Raw genomic sequence first — 6,473 nt, forward strand, 5'->3', positions numbered from 1 at the left:
TGAATCAATCCATCTCATAGAGAATCTTCCTCTCCTGCGCTGTCCCTCACCATCCCAAGCATTACATTCTTCTCCAAGGACTGGTCCCTCCTTGCAACATGTCCAAAGTTTGTCAGACGAAGTTTCAGAATCCTTGCCTGCAAAGAGCAGCTTGGTTTACCCCTCTCCAGAATGAATCTGTTTGTTCTTTCAGCAGTCGATGATATATTCAATACTCTTCTCCAACACCACAGCTCAAAGGCACCAATTCTTCTATTATCCTTAGTCATTGTCCAGTTCTCTGAGGCATAGCAAGTGATTGCAAAGACCATGGCTTGTATCAGGCCCACCTTAGTCTCCAGACTGACATCACTATTCTTCAGTATTTTGGAGTGGTCTCTGAAAGCAGACTTTTCCAACGCAATATCTTTTAATTTCCTGGCTACTGGTGCCAAGAGTCTTGATTGTGGAGCCAAGCAAAGTAAAGCTGTTTACAATCTCAGTGTTGCCAATTGACTCAGAGGTGGTAATCTTTGTTTTCTTGATATTGAGTTTCAATGCATATTGAAGGCTGCAATCCTTGACCTGCAGCAAGTGCTTCAGGTCCTTCTCAGTTTCAGCAAGCAGGGTTGTGTAATCTGCATAACACAGGCTGTTGATGAGTCTTCCTTTAAACTTGATGCCACACTTCTCCTCATAAAACCGAGCCCCTCCCGGATAATCTGTTCTGCATATAGATTGAAAAGGTATGAAGATAGGACACATCCCTGGCATACATCCTTCCCAATTTTGAACCATGTAGTGTTCTCTTGCTCTGTTCTGATGAATGCCTCCTGGTCCAAGTATAGGTTTCACTTTTTAATTAAGCCACTGATTATGGAAAGTTTTAATATTCAGAAAACTTTAATTTTTATATTTGCTGTATAGTTAAAAAAACTTAAAATGGGAAACTATGTTGTTGTTGTTGTTAAGTGTCATTGAATCATAGTAACGCTGTGGATGAAAAACCTGGCTGGGGACCAGTCTAAATTTTGTCCTTTCTCCAGGCTCATAGGGTTTCCAGAGGCAAGCTATTCCACAGGCAAGCTATTACGGAAGTAGATATTACTCCTGCTTCCAAGCTTGTTTTAATCTGGGAGCTCCATCAAACACTGTTCACCACTGGTAACCATTCTCACATTTGACATATCAGTATCACAGTGTTTAGCTTCACAGCAACCACGAGTTACCTCTGTACAACAAGTGGACATACCAGGGTTATACGACCTAGAAGAATGTTTTACCAAAAAATAAGTAAAGGATGGCCTAAAGGCTGTGGATATTTTAAGAAAGGAAGAAAATAACGGAATTCCATTTTCAAGAATTCATTTCAAGAATTGTCAAGAATTCCATTTTCTTTGGATTCACATCAATGAGCCTGACAGCAACAGTGCATATTGATAGCACTGGTCAATCTGGTGCCATCAACTTGGGGAAGGTGTTAAATCAGCATGGATGTCACTCTAAGGACTCGGGTGCGGCTGCCTAAGCACAAGAGTGTTTGCACCACCTTCACATGGGTTTAAAACTTGCAGAGTGAGTAAGGAGGAACAACCAAAGATACCTGAGCTTGGAACTGGGCTGTGATTCAAGCCCCTCAAATATAGCATGTACTTATCGCCAAGAGAACAAACCAACCTGTCAGGAGAAAGGACAGCAAGAATGCTCCTCTCAGAGGGAGGGTGTGGTGAGACGTGGTCTCAGGAATACTTGGGCAGGCCCCTATGGTGGCCCAGCTCCAGGAGAAAGAGATCTCACCCTGAGTAGAGAAGAGGGGCAGGACAAAAGAGGAATCCCACAGGCAGATGACACACAGGCTGGTGACTAAGAGGTCCTGGACACAGAGGGGTGTGAAGCTGGTGTTGGCCCAAGCACTGTGTGCCTTCTGTCGCATAAGGGGAATCCATCTGAAAAGTACTTGACTGGGCCTGACAACCACACTCTGTGAAATGTTGGCACCTCTTGAGAAAATAACAGGCAATGTGAACTAGGAAACATTCCTATCAATCAACATTGCCCTCATTTGCACTGAGGAGCTCCTCAGAGGCAGGCAGGCTAAAGATGGGTAACTGGGTGCTTTAGATTCTCAAAGTTTGCATGCATTTGCTTCACCGTGAGCCATTCAAGGAGGTCCGGAGGCACAGTTTTAAGAAGCTGAGCTGCTACCAGTAAGTCAGGCCACTGGAATTCACCAGCTTCTCTACATAAGAGGGATCCATAATATCCCCTCTTGCGGTCCATTTAATGGCAATGAAAACATACCATGGATGGTCAATAAAACAAATAGGTCTCTCTTGGAGAGGCTGAAACCAATTTTCTCCTTAGCAGTTAGGATTTTGAATATTTATTTATTTATTTATTTATTTATTTATTTATTTATTTATTTATTTATTTATTTATTTATTTATTCTGAACCTTTGTCTAACATACTTTAGGCACATGGCCAAGAGGGATAGTCCTCTGAGAGGGACAACATGTTTGGTAGGATGGAGGGACGGCATAGGAGGAGAAGACCTCAGATGAGATGGAATGATACAGTAACTAGGGCAATGGAGGTAGATGTGTAGGAGACTGTGAGACTGGATGAGCACAGGTCATGCTCCAGAGCACGTGGGATCACTATGAGTTGCAGGCAACTTGATGACATATAACAAAAATAACACAAAAGTATGCTATGGATACCTTTCTCCTTGCTGTTGTGTGCTGTCAAATGAGAATTAACCCATAGTCTACCCTCTAGTAGCTTTTCAGAGACAGGTAATTGCAATGCTTACTATTTTTGTTTATGTCAAGGAAGATGACGAATTGACTGGAAAGGTCCTTATTGTTGTTGTTGTTGTTATGTGACATCGAGTCGCTTGCGACTCATAGCGGCCCTATGTACAACAGCCCTAAACTCTACTCTGTCCTGCGCCAACCACACTGCCTCTGACACACCCATCCCGATTACCTCAGTCACTGAATCAATCCACCTCATAGAGGGCCTTCCCCTCCTGCACTGTCCCTCGGCCCTCACAAGCATGATGTCCCTCTCCAAGGACCGGTATTTCCTTACAACATGTCCAAAGTATGTTAGATGGAGCCAGGGAATCCTTGCCTGCAGGGAGCCGCCCAGTTTAACCTTTTCCAGGATGAATCTGTTTGTTTTCCTAGCAGCCCGTGGTACCCTCAATACTCTTCTCCAGCACCACAGCTCAAAGCTCATTCAAAAAAACCCAAAGATTTCTAACAGAGTACAGATATTATTGCCACACACAGTCTATTACACCACACAAGGAAATTCTTGCTAAAGATGATTAAAACATGCCTGAAGGAGTACATCAATAGGAAAGTACAAGAAATTCAAGCTAGCTTCTAAAGAGACTGTGATACAAGGGACAACATTTTGATACTAGATGGAGATTGGCTGAAAGGAGGAAGTAACAGAAATGTACATCAACAGGAAATTACAAGAGAGTCAAGCTAGCTTCTAAAGAGTCTGTGACAGAGGGACAACATTTTGAAACTATTTGGAGATTGGCTGAAAGGAGAAAATAACAGAAATTTATTTTGGCTGTGTGGACAGTATTACATTATGAATAACATGGAGACAAACGTGAATTATAGGACATTTAATTGTGCTCATGAGATATTTGTAAATGAACCAAGAATCAGTCATTCCAATAAGAGAAAACAATACTGTATGGTTAAAAAATCAGGAAAAGCCATATTTTGAAGAAACAAAGGCTGAGTGCTTGCAGCCCTGTTGCTGACCTCAAGCAATAGTTGGCTTCTTTGCATAGAAGCTGAGTGTAGGAAATTCATGGTTGAATCTCTTCTCCTCTCGCCCTTCTGTGAGATATATTATTTTTTAATCTTCAGCTACAATTTTTAGCTATGTGAAAAACTTTATTAAACAACATGGCCAGCAATGCTACCAATAAGACAGACTCTTGCTCCATGAACTCTCTTGTACTTACTGGAAACCTGCGCACTTTTGTGGTGAAAAAAATCCAATGTAGAGGCAGTCTTCTCCAAGTATGGTGAGATCGTGGGCTGGTCTGTTCATAAAGGCTTTGCCTTTGTGTAGTATACTAGTGAGAGAAATGCCCAGGCTGCTGTAGCAGGGGAGGGTGGCAGAATAATTCCTGGCCAGGTTTTAGATATTCATCTGGCTTCTGAGTCAAAAGTGAACGGAGGAAAAACAGGTGTGAAACGATCTGCCGTGGAGATGTATGGCTCGTCTTTTAACTTGGACTATGGCTTTCCATGAGATTATTATGATAGGATATACAGCTACCCAGCATGTTTTCCTCCTCCTCCTCCTGCTCAGGCTGTTGTGGCCTCAAAACACCAGCATGTATCAGGAAACATTTCCCGAAGGGACAAAAGTGGCTTCAATCCCAAGAGTGGACAGCGGGGATCTTCACTGAAATGTTCAATGTTGAAAGGAGACGTCCTTCAGACCATTAAGAAGGAATTGGCCCAGAGAAAACAAAAAGTAGATTTTTCTCTGCTGGAAAGCCTGGAAAAAAATTTGAAAAAAAGAACAGAGTAAACAGAGTAGAGATGAAGAATGATAATTCAGAAGAGGAGCCAAGCAGCAGCTCCCAGAAGAGGGAACTAATGTGAAGATGGAATCTGAGGGGGAGTGCAGATGACTCTGCCAAGGAAGGGGGCTACTGGGTGATGATTATAATGAAGACTGGGGGGATGACCAGCTGGAGTTGATCAAGGATGATGAAAAAGAGACTGAGTAAGGAGAGGGTGACAGAGACAGTGTCAATGGTGAAGATAATTCTTAAGCACACATACAGTGTTGTTTAGAAATCTATTCCTATTATTATTATTATTATTATTATCATTTTTACCTAGGCACTTGTATAAGTTCAAATTTTTTCCCCACCAGATTCCTCTCCCTAGTATCTTCAGTACATGCTCGCTATTATCCCCATTCTTGTCCTTTGCATGTTCATGAATTCATATTGCGCCCCCGCCACCCCCAGCCTAGTGCTATTTTTCACCTACTTTGATGTTCCTAGTAGTTAGGTTAAGTCTCACCCTGTAATTTTTGCTTTTAATTTTGATATCTTTTTAAATTTTTTTATTTTTTTTATTTCCATTCATTTACTCTTGCACAATTTCCTCCCTACACTCCCCCGCCCTCCCCCCAGTTTGCTTTTCTCTTTAACAAGATTCTTGCATTGTTGTACAATTTTCTCCCTCGCTCCCACCCTCCCAAGCCCACTTTTCTATGAACCTCTTATTCTGGATTGTTGTCATGCAAATGGCTATAACAAGAGTCCAGAATGAAGTTTACATAATGGAGAGTACTTGGAGGTGGGGAGCAGGGGAGTTTGTATACCAATGAAATGCTTTTTCTTTTAATTTTCAAAGACAAGAACAAATTGGGGGTAGGTGTGGGCAGGGAGAAAAATGCAACAATGAATGTATGGAAGTCCAAAATCTCTGTAAATGTTCATTAAAATGAATTTAAAAACATGTAAAAAAAGAAATAATTTTGATATCTTTTTAACTTAAAAATAAAAAGTATGCATGCTTTAAAAGAAATATCCGGAAAAGCGTACACTGGCTTTTTATTCCTTCACCCTTCAGACTCAGTCTGTATGCTAAGCAAATACACTGAGAACCTGGACTGTATAAAGAAAAATGTGATGTCAAGATTGGAGTAAGAATTGTTAAAAGCTGTGTTATACACGTAACACAACCTGCTTTTCTGAAACTAAAGAACAATTAATGCACATATTGAAGAACATAAAAGGCTTTAGTATGGATTACGTCTCAACATTAAGAAAGCAGAATTTCTCACAAGAGAACATACAAACAGAATCATGTAGAAGGAGAAAGATAGATTTAAGTTGGCAGTAATACCGTTTTACTTAAATCTATAGTCAATATCCATGGAAGTTACTGTAAAAAAAAAAGTTAAAAGATACCTTTACCTTAGGGTAATTTGTTATCAAGGAGCTTCTCCACAGGAGAAGGAGCTACAATCTTCTCCAATGAAATTAACTGCCTCTGAAAACCCAATTGTCATGTATGGGCCAGTTCCAACTCTACAGTACACAACAACAACAGCAGCAGCAACAACAGTCTGCTTTCAAAGACCTTTTTAAAGTGCTGAAGAACAAGGATGCCAGTTTCAAAACGGCTTGTGCCTCACTGAAGCCATGGTATTATCATTTGCTTCACATAATTGTGATTGTTGAATTATGGCTATATAAGACAGGCACTGAATCAATGTAGTAGAACTGTGATGTTGGCAGAATATTGGATATACCACGGACTGCCAAAAAGCAAATACATCTGTCTTTGAAGAAGTGATGACAGAGTGTTCCTTTGATCCTAGGGTGGTAAGACATTTTTTCATCTATTTTGGGTTATTTTTCAGGAAAATTCAGTCTCTGAGAAAGGACATCATAATTGGAAAGATGAAGGGTTGGAGGAGAGGAACA

General features: G+C 40.9%; 1 pseudogene; it reads left to right on the forward strand.

Annotated features, from left to right (window-relative positions):
* The first annotated feature begins 3,918 nt into the window (after positions 1–3,918).
* Positions 3,919–4,802, forward strand: LOC102865319 (annotated as a pseudogene).
* The last annotated feature ends 1,671 nt before the right edge of the window (positions 4,803–6,473 follow it).

This window comes from Elephantulus edwardii, unplaced genomic scaffold (genome assembly GCF_000299155.1).
Source record: "Elephantulus edwardii isolate Elephantulus edwardi_28Jun2011 unplaced genomic scaffold, EleEdw1.0 scaffold00010, whole genome shotgun sequence".
NCBI classification, from domain to species: Eukaryota; Metazoa; Chordata; class Mammalia; order Macroscelidea; family Macroscelididae; genus Elephantulus; species Elephantulus edwardii.